Here is a 19,799-nt window from a genome sequence, read left to right on the forward strand (position 1 = left end):
AGAGCAGGGACGGCAAGGAGGACCCTTTCCTCCCTAAAGGGCTGCTCCGCCCAGCCCCCACCCCCTAGTGAACAGAGGGCGAGATGCTGCCAGCCCAGGGGGCTCCTCCCCTTTTTCTTCTGACCTGGGTCCTAAAAGTGGCCCCGGCAGGGGGACTTTGAAGTAGGTAAGAACATGGCTTCATTCCTGTGACCCCTCACACCCTTCCCCTGGTGGCCCCTAAACTCTGGGACACCTTTACACGGCTGTCTGCCGGGGAGCAGCGTTTAATAAACACGCAGCACGGGGCTCATGTGGGGCCCAGGGAGTTCTCAACAATCTGTCCGTGCCTTCCCCTCGGCCTTGTTTCCCAGCCCCGCCCGCGTTCAGGAAGTACCCACTGGGGCCACGCAGCGTGGGGAGCTGGCTACACGGAGCAGAGGTGGTGCCGTGAGGAGCGGTCCTGGCGTGGGATGGCGCCGCGCTTAGCAGAGCCACAGGGGGGTGGAGGCAGCGGAGAGTGAGGTGCCATGTGCGTGAGGAGGCTGCTAGCCCACTAGGCACCTGGGGTTGGGGGCTGGGGGCTGGGCCTGGGCGTGCCTCCAGGCATCCTGGGTGGGGGTGGGGGTGGGAGAGACAGAAACCAGGGCAGCGGACCCCACAGTGAATGGCTGGCTGTCCCGGGTGCCCTGACAGACAGTAAGGAAGTGAAGGAAGGGGACATGGGAAGACCGGGCAAGAGCGAGCCAGGCAGGGGAACAGCGAGTGCAGAGGCCCAGGGTGGAAACAGGCACGATGCAGCCAGGACACCGCAGGGGTCTCCAGAACAGCTCCTCTCTGCAATGGCCCTTGAGGTCCGATGTGGAGGCCTGGCTCAGAGGACAGAGTCGCCCTCCAGCACCAGAAACCCCCTCTAGAACCCCCTCTGGGACCCCGTGCTGTGGCTCCCCTGTCACCCGAGTGCTCCCAGGCCCAGAGGAGAGGCTGGGCGCCCCGCACACCCGGCACCGCCCCCAGCACCTCCCGCCCGGCTTTTCCGCACAGAGCCTGTCCTCGCACGTGGGTGGCACTCTGTCCCCAGCACTGGAAGCCACTCGGTTCTTCCCTGTCTGAGGCCGTGAGACAGCGGAACGGGAGCAGAGGGCTCTGCAAAGACGATTCCAGAGTGCTCTCTGGCTCGCTGCCGTCCCCTCCTGGGCCGCTTCTCCGCCAGGATGACACACCGTTCAGATGTATTAAACAGAGAGGACGTGGGCGTACGGCTCCCCACACCAGAAATGCATGGCTCTGCACCGACCGACAAGGGCGAAAACGCCCCCCACGACCCGGTTTCCCCGTTTCTGCCACCCATTCTATCACTGATAACAACCAGTGCTGGGGTCCCTCGAGGGATGACTTCACGGATAACTCTGTGTGGGCACGAAGTCCGCCCGCTCCATCACCAGCCGTCTGCGGGGGTTTCGCCGAGCTGAGAGCAGGGGCTGGCGGGACGGTTTCCTTCGGGAGTCTCTGGGGAAGTCTGCTCCCGGCTCCTCTCGGGCTGGCCAGCATCACTCATTCCTGTGGTTGCCGCCCTGGGAGCCCCGTCCTCTCCCCACCTGTCGGCATCCAAGGAGGCTCCCAGCTTCCAGACGGCGCCCTCCCCACCGGCAGCGGCTTCTTCCTCGTCCAAGCCAGCAGACAATGCCTCACTCCGTCTTCTTCTACCTTCTGGGGCCATGAGGGAGAAAGTTCTCTGATTTCTTGGGCTCCTGTGGTTAGAGTTGGGTCACCTGGGTAACCTCCCTCCATCAAGGTCAGTGGGGCCACGTCACAGGACACAGTTACGGGAGCCAACCTTCCCATTCTGGCATTCTGGGGGGCGGGGCGGGACATTTTCCCCAAGGGTCATAGGCTGACATACCATGCCCACTTTTTTAAAATGCTGCACTTGCTAAAATTTGAAATTATTTTTCTTTAAAAAAGTGTTTGTTTCTTGCATTTCTATTTGACTTTAAGCTCAGTGAGGACAGTAAATGTGTGCTCTCTTTTTGTTCGCCGCCACGTGCCCGAGTGTGGCGTTGGCATATAACAGGCGGCAATGACATCTCTGACGTGCATGACATTAGAGTAAATGAGGGAAAGGTGAGTGAGTGCAGGGAGAAGGCCCCACTGTGAGTGGCCGGCACGTGGCCACCCGTAGGTTTTAAATCAGATCCCAGCAGCACGTTGGGAGGTTGAAACATGGAAGTCACAGAAAAGTGAGGGAACGAGGCTGGCGTGGTTGGAAGGGTGTGGGCTGGGGGAGGTACCTGGAATGGATGACCCACTCAGAGACTGGTCTGTCTCCTCCCTCCCTCTCCCGGGCTGCCCTCCCACCAGCCACCAGAGGGGTCCTTTGAGAAGTCAACCAGACTCCACTCCCCCTGGACACCTCTGGGGGCTTCCCCTCCCGCTGGGACTCTGATCTGAGCCCCAGGCCCCATCTTCCCTCGCAGGCTGCCCGAGGCCTGCCCAGCCCTCCTGCGACCACCGGGGAACCTCCCAGAGGCCCCAGCCGCGGTGGCCTCGCTGCACCTCCTCGAACCAGAGCCCCACTTCTGGTCCGGGACCTCCCAGTGGCCAACTCTGTGACCAGAGCCCCCTGGTGTGTGTTCTGTCCCCCGCGACCACCCCACCTGCACCCACTGCAGCAATTGGCACAAGAGCCAAGAGGGGGAATCAGCATAATGTCCCCTGATGGGTAAGTGGGCAAAGAAGATGTGGTCTGCACCTGCAGGGGACACCGCTCTGCCCGGAACACGAAGGGAGCTTCACAACGTGGGCGAAGCTGGGGCACCTCGTGCTGAGCAGGACAAGCCAGTTGCGGAAGGACAAATACTGGGCGAGCCCACCTGCGGAGGGGACCTGGAACTCAGTCCTAGAAGCAGAGGCTCCGAATGGTGGTCGCCAGGACCTGGGAGGGGGGAGCAGGAGCCGCTGTTTGACGGAAACACGGGTTCCGTGATGTGGGCTGAGAGAGCGCCAGCAATCTGCGGCGGGACCGTGTGCCCACGGTTAGCCGTGGGGACTTGCGCGCTGGGAAACCAGGGAAGGGGGTCGATCTCCCGTTACATGTTCTTCCTGCAGTGAAGTGAAACTGTTACAAATCACCCTGTGGAAAGCAGCCCCACATCTCCCCGCTTCCTGCTGGGTGAATGCTACCCGACCGTGCATTTCCTACTTGTGTGTTTACCCTCCCCCCTCAGCCAGGAGCCAGATCCAGGGGGCATTGGTCAAGTGCCTGAGCGCTAGAGCCCCTGCCTGACGCTCAGGCACCTCCCACCTGGCGGCGGTGGCCACACCCTCCCTCCACGAAGGCAGAAACAGAGGCTTGGGGCTGTGAAGGAGCCTGCCAGCCTCGCTCACCTGACCTCACATCTACCGCTGTCTTCCTCCAGAAGCTTGCATGTTCTTCTGTGTGACTTTAAAAGTGTCCTCCTTATCACCAAGATCCCCTGATGCCTGAAAACTTAGTTGCGATTGTCAGCGGAGAAATCAAATTCTTGTTTCCTGGCAACGCAGAACCCCCTTCCTCCTCCGCCTTGCCCCATAGTCCAATCAGAATAATTCAACCAGACAGACTGCGTCACCAGCCGGCGGACTGTGTGGCCCTGCCCAAGACGCTTAGCCAACTCCTGGGCCAGTCTCTTGCCCTGGGTTCAAAGCCCACGCCCTCGGTGTCCTGTTTTAGCAGTCGAATCAGCGGCACCTCCTCTCCGCAGAGGCTTGTCCTAAGACCCTGGGTGTCTCTGGGTGTCTCTGGGACATGTCTCTGGGACATGTGACTCCCCCTCCAGGGAACTTCCCTGTCAGCCCTTCTCCTCTCATCAGCCCCTCAGGTCACACACTCCCCTTTTCCAGGTGAGGACAGTGCGCTTCGGAGCTTTATTTGTCCTGTCTCTGAGGGCACAAAAGGCTGCACCATGCCCTGCTTCAGAAATCACTCGGATGGGGTGAGAGATCAAACAGAATTAGCATCAGTGACGATGACAGCTATTGTGCTTCCAGGAGTGTGCCGTTGGACAGCGAAGACGTTCTCCTGAGGATGTTCCAGTAAGCGCTGCCGATGAACGTGAAAAACTCGCGATGGCCTGCATGTCCACCCCTGGGGGTTATGCTTATTCCTGTGTAGGTCCGTCCACGCTGGAGCGCTCAGAGGGGAAATGGAGAAACAGACCAGTAGAACAGGGTTCTACACGTCTCCTCCCAAAAGTGTTTACTGGAGCAACCCTTCCGTGGCTGTCTGGGCGTTTTCTGCCCCTCAGAGATGTCCTGAAACATCCCATTTGGAGAGATGACGGTGGCCCCTGCGGCAGCCTCATTTCCCACCTCACGATGCCCGTGGGGCACCACTCGGGGTCAGCTCACTCGGCTCTGCCCGACTCCTCGAATGGCTGCCTTGACGTCGCTCTGCTTCTGCTCTCCCCCCGGGGATGCCGCTGCTCACCGCCTGCAGGCCCCATGCGAGGGAGAGCTCCCCGGGCACCGTGTGTGGCCAGGCTTCGAGCTCCTTCCTGGTCCCTCAGCTGATGGACTGTTACTTCCATTGCTTCTCTCAGTTACAACGTGCTGTGATGAACACCTCTGTGCGCACGTCTCACTCTGTTCTGTGCCTGTGTTTACGAACGGGGGAGGGTCCTGGAAGTGGCCATAGGTGGTCAGAGTGTGTGCACCATTTAAATTGTAGTAGATGCGGTTTGGGGGGATCTTAAACATTAGAGCCACGGGAGAAGAAGCCTGGACTTTAACCCGTGCGGGTCGGAAGCCACAGGGGGCTTTGGAGACAAGAGCTGATTGATAAGGAGTTTCAGGGGAGACGGGACTGAAGGACTCACAGGTAGGGAGCAGTCCTGATCTGGCACTTTCCTAGGTGCCCGGACACAGCTCACAGGCAACTCTGCCGCCACTCAGAGGGCAGGTGCCAGGTGCACCAACACACTGGGTGTGAGTGACAGCAGAACAGAGGGCACCGCTGTCCCCACTGTGCAAGCGAGAAAGGGGAAGACCTGCTGGACGGCCAGGCAGTGTGCACAGCGGCTCAGAAATCAGTGTGTGTCCGCACTGCAACAGCTCGGAGGGCGAGGAGACGGCTAGGGGCCAGGGATTCTGCGGTCCCGTGCCGGGCGCCTGGGAGCCAGGGTGAGAGGCGGGGCCGAGGACTAGTGTAATGAGGGTCTGAACCTCCTGTAGACGGCCCTGACGACCAAGCGGCGCTCTTCGACCCTGTTGTTCCTGAAACACACAGCCACTAAATTACACGCCTCCGTGCGGATTACAGAGATCACGGTCCTCCCCAGCTGCTCGGCGAGCGCCCACGGCCCGGCCCTGAGGCTCAGCAGTGCCTGTCACGTCGCCACGCCCAGCCCAGCTGCGCCCTCACCCACCTCCTGGAAGGCTCCGAAACCTTTGGGAGTGAAAGTCAGCTGGGGTGGGAGGCGGCACACTGCAGGCCAGCGCCGACCTCAGGCTCCCTGGGGGAGGACGAGAGGGGAGGGGCCCCACTTGTCATCCAGGAGCAGAGCCTGGAAGTCAGAGCATCGTCTGCTCACAGGGCACAGGGCGGAGAGTTGAGATTTAGCTTCAAACCCCTGTCCGGCCACTTACGTTGGCTGCACAACCGGGACCCTATGCCACCATCATCCCTGCCCTGTGTCATCCGCCCCATAACAGGGGCTCAAGGATGAAGTTCCAGGGGGACAACACTGCTGCTCCCCGAAGTCAGTGACGTCCCTCACATGAAATGGGCCACAGTGCCAGCACTTAGTAGGTGCTCGGGAAAGTCCATCATGGTCTCTTCACGAGCTGTGGTCTGAGAAGAGTGGTCTGCACATGCCCAGGGTGTGTGCAGGGCTGAGAGAGAACGAGAAAACACGCGTGGGCACAGGAGAAAATACGGGGCAGCCCCAGCCAACCAGACACATGAGCCCGCAGGGGACTCGGTGGTGAGTGGCAGCTGTCACTGCGGGCGCTTTTGCTCATCCCGTTGCATATACTTGAAGTCTCACTTTCTTTTTTTACTTCATTTCAGACCACTTAAAATACTGCTTTTCTTTAACTCTGCTTTTACATGACCCATGGTTTACATGATTTAATTTTTGGAGCCCTTACTTATTTCATAATGGTAGTTTTTACTTGTATCTGCTTTCTGTTTATTTTTTAAAGTCTTTTTTTTTAGAGCAGTCACAGGCTCACAGCAAAGCTGAAAGGTGCACAGGGACCTCCCACTTACCCCACTCCGCAGGCGTGCCCGGCCTCTCGTGATCCACACCCCACCTGAGTGGCGCATTTGTTACAGGTGATGGGCCTGCACAGCACCTCGTGGCCCCCAGAGTCCAGAGTCAGCCTCAGGGTTCACTCTTCTCACGCATTCTGTGGGTCCCCGTAAATGTGTAATGATGCGTGTCCACCATCACAGTGCCACACACCATGTGTTCACTGCCCCAAACAGCCCCTGTGCTCCGCCCCTTCAGCCCTCCACCCCTGCCCCCAACTCCTGACACCCACCGATCCCACTGCTATCTCCACGGTGTGGCCTTTTCTGGAATGTGGCAGAGTTGCAATCCCACAGTATGTGGCCTTTTGAGACTGGGTTCGTTCACGCGGTCCTTTGCAGCTGAGGTCCCTCCCTGTCTTTTTGCCGCATCGTAGCTCGTTTCTTTTCAGGACTGAATAATGTTCTGTCGTTGTCGGGCCGGACCTCGGTTTATTTGCCCATCACCCACGGAAAAGGCATCTTGGCTGCTTCCAGGTTTTGGCGATTCCGACCGCAGCTGCCGTGAGGGTCTGTCTGCAGGTTTTCGTGCGGACGTAAGCGTCGGCTCCTCTGGGTGAATACGAAGGAGCACATCGCTGGACCGCACGCTGAGGGCGTGTTCAGTGTTGCACGAAACCCCCGCACTGTCCTCGGGGTGGCCGTCCCCCTGCACCCCACTGGCAGGAGTGGGCGCTCCTGCCGCCCCACGACCTCGCCGCCACCGGGGGTGGTCAGAGTTCTGGGGCCGGGCCGTTCTGCCTCACGCGGCTCGGGTCTGCACGTCCCTGGCGACAGAGACTCGGAACGTCCTTGCATGCGCTCATCTGCCCCTGTTTATCTTCTTTGGTGAGGTGTCTATTAAGATCGTTGGTCCTTTTTTTATCTGGGTTATTCATTTTCTCACTGTGTAGTGGCATTTCACTGTTGAGTTTTAAAAGTCCTCTGTATATTTTAGATACCTTTTTAAACCAGATGTGTCCTTTGTAAATGTTTTCTCCCAGTCCGTGGTGGGTCTTCTCATTCTCTTGACCCTGTCTTTTGCAGTATAGAAATTTTGTATTTAATTTTAATGGAGTCCGGCTCATCAATTTTTCCTTTCATGGATTGTGTCTTTGGTTTTATATCTGAAACGGCCTCACCAAACCCCAGGTCATCTAGACTCTCTCCTGTGTTACCCCGCGGAGTTCCAGAGTTTGCAGTGTATGTGTAAACTGTAAATTGGGTCTGCAGTCCATTTTGCATTAGTTCTTAGGAAGGACGCATGGTCTTGGTCTAGACTCTTTTTTTTTTTTTGCATGCGGCTGTCCAGCTGTTCTAGTGCCATTTGTTGAAATGTCTATCTTTGCTCTGATGTATGGCCTTTGTGCCTTTGTCCAAGCCCCGTGGAGTACATTTATGTGGCCCTATTTCTGGGCTCTCTGCTCCGTCCCGCTGATACATGTGTCTGTTCTTCCGCCAGCACCGCCCTGTCCTGATCACCGGGATCTCACAGTTGGTCCCGAAGTCCGGGGTGTCAGTCCCCCCGCCGCACCCTGCCCCTTCGGTGTTGTCTCGGCAGTTCTGGAGCTTCAGCCTCCCTGTATAAATGTTGCCTCTGTTTATTTTTCTAACTGCTTTGAGCTTTTTATTTGTGGATATGTCTTACAACACATTAGTCAGGAGAGGCACAACCCAACATACTTTGTAAAATCAAATACATGCACGGAGCTAAGTGTTCTGCTTTTTTTTCCACGACAGGGGGGCCTTTTAGAAAGCATTGTTCTGCAGCATCGGAGCTCAGGAAGGGCTTGGCAATGTCCGGCAACTGCCTCTCCAACTTCAGGGGGTCTCAGACTTGGCTGAGGCCCATGGGAGAGGGTGGTGTGGGGGCCTGGTGGGGGTTCCCAGTCATGTGCTCCTGGACAAAGTCCCTGCATGGTTTCTATGCATTAGTCTTTGGAACACACTTGGAGGAGCATGAACATTTATCCTTCACCTTCATAGATGCAGAAGCTGATGCTAGACACTGGCAGCTGGGACTCTGGGTTTGCAATGAGAAGTACCAGGGCCCTCCCTCCTCCCCTCTCTTAGCTCGGTGGCCCTGGGACCCCTTCAGGCTTCCTCCTCACCCCACCTCACTGCCGTTTTCCTGCTGGGGTTTCTTCTTTACTCGCATTATTAGTGACCCACAGAGGCTCCGATGGCTTTTCCTCCTGCACACTGTTGTTTTGTCAAAGGAAGCTCTGAGAACCGAAGATAGAACTGTAAGGAACCTCCTTTGAGCTCCTTTGCTAGTTGTCCGCAGATCTGTTCCATGAGGTGTTCCAGAATTCCTGGGCCTTCAGACTCACCTGGGAGAACTTAAAGGGGATTTAAAGCCTCCAGCCCCGACAGCTTCGGTTTGGAAGGTCTGAGTCATCCAACCCTCACAGTGACCCTCAGAGTTGTGAGCGATTGGAGGCCCAGAGCAGTTAGGTCCGGAGCTTGAACCTGGATCGGGGTTCACCTACACATCAGGAGGCCAGCACATACATTGAGGAAGGAGTTTCACTTTGGGGAAAGAAAAAACGAGTGTCCACAAGACACCTGTTAGTCGTAAGGCCGGAGGTCAGCACCGTACTAACTATTAAGACCAGCAGGGGGCGCAAGAGAGGCAACCACACATTGATGTTTCTCTCCCTTTCTCCTCCCTTCCCCTTTCTCTAAAAATAAATTTAAAAAAAAAAAAAAAAGACCCAGTCAGACCTGCACGTGAAGTCAGGGACCAGGAGAGTGGAGAGCTGCGGGGCCGGGGCCAGGCCTGGGGGTGGCCACTCTTCTTTGCTGTCCCCACACCACCAGGAGCAGGAGGTGGGTCAGGTGGGGAAATGGAAGGAGGAGGGACGATTTTAAGGCGAGAGCAGTCTTATTCAATTAGGGTTAGAACAAACAAGACTTCAGTCTGGGAGGAAAACTACCGTTAAGAAAGACCTTTCTTTTTTAAAAATTTTTATTTATTTATCATTAGAGGGAAGGGAAGGAGAGAAGGAGAGAAATATCAATGTATGGTTGCCTCTCATGAGCCCCCTGCTGGGAACTGGCTGCAACCCAGGCATGTGCCCTGACTGGGAATCGAACCGCGATCGTGTGGTTCGCAGGCCCGCGCTCAATCCACTGAGCTACGCCAGCCAGGGCAAGAAAGACCTTTCTAAAGGAAGCCAGCAGCACTTCTACAAACCTGGGCTATTTGGACCATGGCCCAGGCCTGGGGCCTCCTGGCCTCCAGGGCCCTCCCCCGAAGCCCAGCCCAGCCCAGCTTTCCAGACTCCCAGCCCTGCCCCTCCAACAGAAGTACCTTTCATCAAACATGCCCCAAACAGATCAACCTTGGAAATGACCTTCAGATTCTAAGCCAACGGGATGAGGCCAAATCCAAAGGGAGGAGCCGTGGGAAAGTGAGGGCCCCCCGACCTACAGGGTGAACCCCGTCTTCCACACTCAGCGCAAGACATGCCCCCTCTTTTCTCTGTGGTTAAAGGCGTCCTTCTTTCTCTGAGTACAATACAGTGAATAAGGCCAGGATTCCAGGCAGAGTGGGACATTCCTGCATTGTGTCGGCCGTAATGAGGGGGGCTTGGTGGGCCACGGGCCTCACAGCATGGGCACGCACATGACTAAAGACACTTTATTGGGCCGGGGCAGGGGTTGCTGGGACCCTCTTAGACAACAGTGAAGCAGGCAGTCTCTGCGCTTGGGACAGGCCCTCAGAGAATGCCAGGCAGGCCGGGGTCTTGGGCCCATGGCTGCTTCTGAGAAAAGCCCCTGGGGCCTGCGAGCCCTGTGGAGCCTGAGCTGGGCCATGCACAGCCCGCGTGGGACCAACCACCAGGGACAGTGAGCAAGAGGTATGAGCAGCATCCCATTCTCACACCTGTCTCCACGTCTGTGAGACAAGAGAGTTCAAATACAATCCTCCAGATTCCCTTTCAGCTTTAAAATATTCGGTTCAGGGCTGGCCACATAATCTTCACAGTCTCATACAAAATGAAATGCAAAGCACCTTTGTTCAAAAAGCAAGGGGAAAGGCTGTCAGAGAGACTGGAATATGAAGTTTTTCCTTTCGGTCTGCAATCACTCTCTCAAGCGGCCCCTGGGGTTTGCTAGCTAATGTCATTCTAAGCGAGGAAAAATTAAAATTTACATTGCTAACATGAGTTTTACCAGCCCTCTTTATGTTGTTTGCAATGCAAATGTAGGAGCCTGTAACCAGCATGCAGAACGACCCACATCACGGGACTTGTATTTCGAAGCCTCTTACCTGCCTATGTGTTAGGCTATTACCAAAGGGAGAGCCGCCCCAAAGTCTCTCGGCTGCTCTCATTTCCCACACGGATGCGCCTTCCAGCGCCCTCCCTCTGCAGCCTGGGGAGGGAGGAGGCCCGGGATGAGAAGGAGCCATGCCGTCTTCGTCCTCCGTGCCACCGCCTGGGCCTCCGTGGCAGCCTCCAACAGGGCAGGGAGTGACAGGATCGAGAGAGAGTGGACACTGTTCTGTGGTGGGCTGCATTTCCGAAATGCCAGCGGCTGCCTCTGTGTTTGGGGCAAACTCTGTGTCTCCTCTAACCCTGGTGTAGATGGGGCACATCTCCCTTTGCTCTCCGGGGGACCCCCTGGGCTCCTCAGGCTTCAGGTCCAGGGAGCCCCTGTCTCCATGGGGCATCAGAGAGTGGGGTGCAAATGGGACAGCAGGGGTGGCACGAGATGCGTGCCTTCTGCACCCACACACGCTCTGTGGTGCCAGCAGATGTCCCTCACAAATCACAAGTTCAAACGTAAAACGCCAAGAATGTCCAGACAAAATGACAATTTGCAGAATGACAGCAAAATGTGAGGCTGTACTAGTCCGGGTTCCCCAGAGGAAGAGAACCAGTTTGACTACCCATGAATCTCCTGGGCCATCGATCTATCCATGTATCTATCTATCTATTGAAGAAGCGGCTCCCCCACATTCTGGAGGCTGGGGATTCTCAGGGTCTACTGTATGATGGGCAGACCCACCCGGGAGGCTGATCCCAGTCAGGCCCCGTGGGTTCCAGGGCTGTGTGGCCTGTGACCACTCACCCAGCTGTCTGTCGGCTGCGAGTCCCGGTCTGTACACTGAAGACTGCAGCCAGTTACGGAGCCCCCGGCACCCATCACTCCCTGTCACGGACCCGGAGCCCTCGCCCCGCCGTCACATGACCCCGGCAGTGTCCACGAGGGCTGGAGCTGTTGAAAGGCCAGGGCTGGCTATGAAGCGGTTGGTGCCCAGCAAAAGCCCACTCCTGTTCATGCTGCTTTTCCGTGAAGGAGCTGCCCCTGCCTACGCGGAGCAGCCTGAAAAGCTGAGGAGCCCTGAGAAAGGATGGGAGGGGAGTGGCTCCCGGTCCCCGGAAACTCGGGGCCAATTTGGGACCCCAGAGTGCAGTTCCTCCCAGAGACTCCCCCTGGAAGCTGAGCCAGGGCAGAGGGGACAGTGGGTGGAGAGAGGAGGCCCTGGGAGAAAGATGGAACGGTGGGAGAGGCAGCTGCGCCCTGGCTGGTGCTGGAAGGGGGGCCGCTCTCCATCCAGCCTGTTCTGCCTGGGCTGATTCCTGACAAGAGTGGGCCCTCTGGTGGGCTGCATGGGTAATGACCCCTGCCCAGGGCTGTGGCCCTTTTCTGAGCCCCCTGGTCCCAGCGGGCGGGGACTGCCTGGTGTGCACGGTCCGAAACCCCAGAGCACAAGCCTTGTCAGGGATCCTGGGACAAAGCATATGCAACCGGAATTAACTGTGGGGAGGGGGTCATTCGCTATATTTGGAAGACCCCCCAGGGGGCCTTTGTGTGGACTCTCCCCAGAAATCCACCCTCTGCTGCTGGGCCGCGGATCCCCTCCCCCGGGCGCAGGCAGAGGCCCTGCTCTCTCCCACTCTGGGGTCTGGTTCTGATGCTGAAGAGAGACTCACGCCCGGACTCCGGGCAGCAACTGGCCACGGACAGCAGGGCTGGGGAGGGCCCACGACCTACTCGCTGCCTTGTGCGCAAGCGCGGGCACCGCATTCCTGACGGCGGGCACCCGTTTCAGTAGGATGCATCGAGGGGGCGGCCTGAGCCGGCGGGGGTCGTTTCTTTCTGAGCGTTCCTGCCACAACCTGGTCTCTCGTGCTTGCCCCTGTCCCTTCTGGACAGTTTCTGCTCCCGGTCCCTGCCAAAGGAAGAGTCCCCCCAGAACCAACGCCCCAACCACAGCCCACTGGTGAGGACGAACACCTGGGGGGTGTGGCCACCCCAGCGCACCAGCAACTTAAGGTTTGCATGTATTCACCCTTGAAGACGTGCGTGTGTGTACACCTACAGACACGTATATGTACATAATATAAATGCATGCACATTTGGGCCTGTGACGTGTACACCATCACCTGCGCACAACCATCTTAGTCCCCCACTTCCACCTGCCGGGCTCCCTCAAGATCGTTAAACTCTCTCAGCTCTGTTTCCTCCCCTGTAACTGTGGGATAATTGCCTCTTCCTGCCAGGAGTTGGGCGACCACGAGAGAGTGACCGGGAACCAGGGTGTGGTGGGGACACTCGTGGTACTAGATGTGAGGAATCGCTGTCTTACAGACTAGGGAGGGGAGTCCTGGCTCCCCTCTGCACTTACTTGCTGTTTCTCGGGGTGGCGGGGGACCACCTTGCGGAGGCTCCAGCCTCCTCCTCTCTGCAGTGAAGGTGCAGGGTGAAACCGCTGCAAGACCCCGCTTAGTCCTTGGAAGCCAAGTGACTGCAACTTGGAGAATGTCACCTGACTCCTCTGTCTTTGGGGCCCAGATTCCTGGCAGTGCCCTTTAAATGTCACTTCATCCCAATTTCCTTGGTCATTGTGAGAATCGTTCCCTTCCTCCTCAATAAAAAATGGGCATTAAATCAGACCTCAAACCCTCAAGGTAACTCATTTGTTAAGCAAATTCAGGAGGACGGTTCAGCTGTGCACAGAAATCTGAAACCCCTGATGGCCCCTGACACTTCTCAGCACTCTGGACCCCTAGCGATGGGGATTCGGTGCCTGCGGACACCTGCCAGATGCCAGGTGCCGTGCTCCGCACTCCGGACACACACACACGCATACGCACATGCACACGAAGAGACATGAAGAGACACTCTGTGTCTCACGAGTCTTCCCAGAGGGCACTGCAGAGGCCCTCTGAAGGTTGAAGCTGGGACAGTGGACCCCCTAAGAACCCAGGTCACTCCTAGAGACCCCAAAAGGTGAGGTCTGAATTGAGAGAGAGAGACCTACCACAGTCAAAAAGCTGACGCAGCTGTGCACCGGATCTGAAGGGCATTCCCAGTTTAAACGCCGATGAAGTTGGCTTCATCCTCCAAACAATATGGCATTGTCGTCGACAGTAGTTGCTGGCGTTTCTCCTGCCATTTTCTGGAGGTGAGCGCCCTCAAGCCCCACGTCTACGGCTGACGGACACGCCCTGTTTGACACAGCATCGAACGAGATGAAACAAAGCGCAAGGCGCTGTGATCCAAGGGAGGAGCCACCCATAGAAGCAGAACAGAGGGCCCAGGTGCTGGGCTTCTACAATTACAGAGACTCTACAACAAATAGGAAAATATGCCACAGAGTCCAAAGTGGCGAAAGTGGTATAACATGTATGAACAGCTGGGAAATCTTTGTGAAGACATCGAAACTATCAGAAAAGACCAAAATAGAAATACTAGAAATGAACGATACAGTATCAGAACCAAAAAGATCACCCACAGCCCAGGAGCCGGGGAACCGAGCAGAGGTACATTGTGACAACCACACCGACACAGGCAGAGAAACAGGGGCCGGGCAGGGACACCTGGAGCCCTGAGGGGCAGAGAACAGCCCCAGGCATCCCCCACGGGTGCAATGGGAGAAGCAGAGGAAGAGCAGAGAGAGAGCGGGTTAGGGCTGTGGAGAGGCAGGCAACACTGCGGGAGTTTAGAACCGCTGAAAGCTCCCCTCCCACCGAAGCAGAAGGGCCCCAGGCAGGTCCAACGGCACAGAGGTGCACACCCCGGCACACGTGGTCAAAGTGCTGAAAACAGGGAAAGTCTTGTAATAAGCCAAAGGAAAAAGACACGTTTCACATAAGGGGAAATGAGGAACAAATAAATGCACACCTTTCGTTAGAAGCAGTGGAAACCAAACAACAATGGAAGGGGTTTTTTTCCTGATTTTTCCTGCAGAGCATCTTTTTGTTTGTTTGCTTTTTTAGCTTTGTTAAGATGATTGATGTGCAAAAAAGTACACACATTTTTATAAGATTTTATTTTTTTGTTTTTAGAGAGAGGGGAAGGGAGGGAGAATGAGAGGGAGAAACATCAGTGTGTGGTTGCCTCTCATACACCTGCCACTGGGTTCCTGGCCTGCAACCCAGGCGTGTGCCCTGACTGGGCGTCGAACTGGCGACCCTTTGGTTTGCAAGCCAGTGCTTAACCTGCTGAGCCACACCATCCAGAGCTAAAGTAAACACATTTAGTGTATTGGGTGTATACACACCCATGATACTATCCCTGCTAAGGTACGAGTATCCATTACCTCCCCAGATTTCCTCGGGTGGGTTTCTGTGGTCGTGGTGGGTGACTTTTCCTTTCTTTGTTTGTTTTGATGAGAGAGCTCTGTTGTACAACAAAGTACCTGCAGCTAAAAGAATATAATATTGTTGTCAACTGTAATTGAAACATAAAAAATGATTTAAACATTAAAAATACAGTATTACCTACTTTAAAATAGAAATGTAACGGTGTTTTCAACGTGTTGGAAGGAAGTTGTAAGACCTGCTGGTTTAGGGAGCTATCGCCCTTAAAGGTACAGGGAAAACATTTCAAACAGGTAAAAACTGAGAGAATTCATATTCAGCAGATACCCACTGTAAGAAATACCAGGTCCAAACTTTCCCTTATAAAATACGCACGCCACGGGCCTGTAATGTGCAGCCAGGTGACTCTGGGGAACACCGTGTCACGGGTCTGGGTGTCGCTAGCAGAGCAGATCCTGAAAGCCATAATCACCAGGGAAAACCGCACCAGGTGTGGGAATCGATGTTGACCAGACCTGTGGTGATTATTCTGCAATATACGCAAATATAGAATAATTATGTTGTACGCCTGAAAGTAATATAATGTTAAAAGTCGATCCTACTCAGTTTTTAAAGACTTTGTTGATTTATGTTTAGAGAGAGGGGTAGAGAAGGAAAAAGAGGAGAGAAACAGCAATGGGTGAAACACGGGCTGGCTGCCTCTCACTCGCGCCCAGACTGGGGCATGGGGACCAAACCTGCCACCCAGGCACGCGCCCTGGGAATCGAACTGGCGACCTTTCCCTCTGTGGCATGACGCCCAACCCACTGAGCCACACTGCTCAGGGCTTCCTTCACTTTTTTCTTCAATTTAAAAAGGAGATACTAAACTAAGTTCTTCCGCTTTAAGGACAGGATTCTAAAAGGAAGCTCACATCTACCAACAGGAATAAGGAGAGTGAGGAAAGGCAAGTATATACATACATACAAAGTATCTTTTCCATGATCACCTACCTGTGTGTGTGCCTGTGCTCACAAACACATGTGTGTGCATGTGTGTGCCTATTCTCATAGGCACGCATGTGTGTGCATGTGCGCACACACATCGGTGTGCATACAAAAAGCAAGTATGATAACAATGTATCGTGGACTCTGAACATCACGGGTTAGAATGGAAAAAAACAATGTGACAACGAGCACAAAGTGTCACAGGTATTGTAAACGGGACATTTTTAGAAAGCTCCTACATTATTCTGAAAGTTATTCCAAGTTAGACCGTGATGTGTCGTAGCTGGACATTTGCATGTTTGTGTCTAGAGAACCACTACAAAACAGCACAAAGAAACCGGGAACAAGGCAGGACAAAGGAAATGGGATTTTTTTAAATAGAAAATTCTTTCTTCAGAGTTTATTGTCTACAATAAGGGGAGAAACTAAACTTCCTTCTGGGATATTCTTATCTATTTACCCAAGATTCTTATTAAGTCTCAATCCTCTGGTCTAACGGTTTTTTTTTTAAAGTGGGTAGTTAACTAAGTGCTTTTTGACTTTTTCTTCTTCTTGGCTTCTTTGAAGCTATGCTTTATTTACGCAGTAATATTCACCCTTGGGGTTTCAGTTCTTTACACAAATGCACATGAACATCAAAAGAAGCTGGCCTTTCATCAAGCTAGAATCCATATACCATAAAATGCATCATTTTAGCCCCGGCTGATGTGGCTCAGTGGACTGAACGCTGGCCTGTGAACCAAAGGGTCGCCCGTTCAATTCCCACTCAGAGCACACGCCTGGGTTGCAGGCCAGGCCCCTGAAGGGTGTGCACCAGAGGCCGCCACACATTGATGTTTCTCTCCCTCTCTTCCTCCCTTCGCCTCTCTCTAAAAATAATAAATAAATAAAATGTTTTCAAAAATTCATCATTTTAGAGTATATGATTCAGGTTTTCACACATTGACAGAGTGGTACGACTTCGCCTCTAACTCCAGAACAGTCTCATCACCCTGAGAAGCAGCCCTGTGCCTGGCTGCCGTCGCCCCTCCCCCCACAGCCCTCCAGTCCCTGGCCGGGGGTCACTGGCCTCCCGCCCCTCTCCGCAGAGCTGCCCCCTCAGACAGTTCACATTAACAGCACCGAGCAGCAGGCTGCCTTCTTCGTCCGGTTTCCTCCAGCTAACGAGCGTTTCCCAGGCCCACTCTGCTGTAGGGCGCAGCCGTGCGGCTCAGATTTGGGGGCGGAATTCCCTGTCGCTAGAGGAGGGCTGCCATCCCCACTGCAGAAGCGGGGGGCTAGGGCACAACGAGCCCCTTTGCCCAAGGCCACCAGGAAAGTGCAGTAGCTTCTCTGCCTGCTGGCCTGTCCTCTGACCCAAGAGGGACCATTGCCTTCCCTCCTGCCCTCGAGCCCTCCACCTCTCTGACCTCTCCCCTCCCCCAGTTTCCTGAAGGTCGAGTCATTTCCACGTGGGGTCAAACCCAGCTCGCAGGTGTGATTGTGTGCAAACCCTGAGAGCCCCCAGCCTCGGCTGCCCATCTGCAACACGGAGATCCCATAGCACTTTCCTGGCAGGGTTATTGCGAGGATTAAACGAAGCCATGCATTCCAGTGCGTAGTCTCCTGGCCGAGGAGGGTAAACAGCCCGCCAATGTCCGCCCACTGTCTTCTGTAAAGCGCGCTGAACAAATGCAGCCCAGCGGCGGCTGGGGAGAGGTGTGGAGGCAGCCACGCCTGAAGGCCTGGCGGGAAGCCGGCTGTGAGCTGGATCCTCCTACCACTGTCCTCATTATAATTACTTTCCGCCAAAGCTCAAGCTGGGCTTTTGGCTCCCCCCTCCCCCCAAGACATCGGAGCCACCTGCAGGCCATGGCACCAGCCCAGTGTGACCGAAGACGTGGCTGCTCCTCCAGCAGGGCTCTGAAGTGGACTCCAGGGCGGTGCCGAGGTCTGGTCCAGCGCAGGGGCAGAGGCGGTCACACCAGCCACTCCCTGCAGCTACTTCAACAGCCCGTCCACCTGGCTCTCAGCCTGCGGGACACTCAGGTCACTCAGGGCAAGAAGGCGGGCGTGATGGTGTGGAGGGCACAGTGCTGCGACCGTACCCTCCCTGCCCCCACAGGTGACATGGCGTCTCCCAGCACGAAGCTTGGGGGTTGCCAGGGGTACCCTGCTGTGCGGGTGACATTTGGGTTTTGAACCAACCTGATGCCCGTGCCCTCAGTGGTCTTCCTTCTGGTTAGCACTAACCAAGAGCAATGGTTTCACATTTCATTGTCCTGGTGAAGAGCAGGCCCCACCCCCGCCCCACCCCAACCCTGCACTGATGCCAGGTGAGGGTTTCCTTTAGTAGTCACAGACAGGACTCAGCCCTATTTCCGTTTAGAACAGTGTCACCGTTCGCTGTAATCATTTCTTTACGTCTCGGCCTTTGCCAACCCAGAGGTCAAAAGATGAGCCGTTGTCGACGCTCTGTGACAATTCGTACAGCCAGTAACCAGAGGAGGTGCCCTGGTAGGGAGCAGTCACATGGACAGATGAACAAAGAGATATCGGGGAAGGCCTGTGTAGGGTTTGACTCTTTCTAGGGTTGGAGGGTTGGGAGAGGAAGCGACCAATGCCAGGCCAGGAGGTGAGACCAGGTCCCGCTCACCATGGGGAGAAAGGAAGGGACTCATTACCTCCATGAGACTGTGCCCAAAATTGTCCTGAAAGCTCAGGTATNGTAACCATTTCTTTACGTCTTGGCCTTTGCCAACCCAGAGGTCAAAAGATGAGCCGTTGTCGACGCTCTGTGACAATTCGTACAGCCAGTAACCAGAGGAGGTGCCCTAGTAGGGAGCAGTCACATGGACAGATGAACAAAGAGATATCGGGGGAAGGCCTGTGTAGGGTTTGACTCTTTCTAGGGTTGGAGGGTTGGGAGAGGAAGCGACCAATGCCAGGCCAGGAGGTGAGACCAGGTCCCGCTCACCATGGGGAGAAAGGAAGGGACTCATTACCTCCATGAGACTGTGCCCAAAATTGTCCTGAAAGCTCAGGTATGTAATTTGATATACAATTCCCACTGTACAGGATGAGAAATTTAGGTTCAAGACGCTAATAGACATCGCCCTGGTAAGAAATGGCCAAGTGTAATTAATTTAATTACAAACACCATCTCCCCCTGCACCGAAATCTCTCGAATTTTCTGTTGTAGCATTTTGCCTCCAAAGCAGCACTTCAAGAAATTCAGGCTTGAGTTCTTCCACGCCTGTGTCACCAGTGCTGACGGACAACACTCTCCAAGTGCTCTATGAGTAACTGGGGCGATGGAAGGGTGATGGGCGCACGGGAGCTGGATTAGAGATCAGACCAGCAAGGGGAAGGGTGGGCGGGCAGGGGGGTGGGTCAGAGGGGACATGACTCTGACTCCATGAACGAATGAAAGGATGTCCGGATGAATGTAGGCGTCAATTGCCGAACAGTCGGATAGATTTTTCTGTAAATGAGTGAGTGCGTACACGAGTTATGAATCGTTGAGTGAAGCAGGAATAAGTACGTGAATGACTGTGTGTATGGATGGTCTAGTTTATTATTCACTGGACAGATAAACTAAAGGACATGAAAGTACATACATAAATAAAGAATATATGGATAAATAAATGAAAGGATATGTCATAGAAATAATTACTATAGGTGTATATGAATGGATGTGATAGTGAATGACTGATTGAGCAAATAAAAGGATATTTCTGTGCCTTAGTAGATAAATGGACGTGCTCATATCTGTTTGGATGAATGGGTTACACGAATGAACGAGGGACTGCCTGGGCAGATTGATTGGATCGGTTGGGCTGAACTGAGGGGTCAAATGTCAAGGGGCTGAGCTTCGGAGCCCAGCCCTGCCGGGGACAGACAGACAGACACTCCACCACTCTCCAGAGGCTTCCTCAGCCTTGACAGGCTTTTCCCTCGAGGGCCTCCCTGAACGGAGGGAACTGGGGCCACAGCGTGCTCCAGGGCCTTCCACCTCCTGT

This window comes from Sturnira hondurensis, unplaced genomic scaffold (genome assembly GCF_014824575.4).
Source record: "Sturnira hondurensis isolate 20B ecotype Veracruz unplaced genomic scaffold, ASM1482457v3 Scaffold0006413, whole genome shotgun sequence".
Lineage (NCBI taxonomy): Eukaryota > Metazoa > Chordata > Mammalia > Chiroptera > Phyllostomidae > Sturnira > Sturnira hondurensis.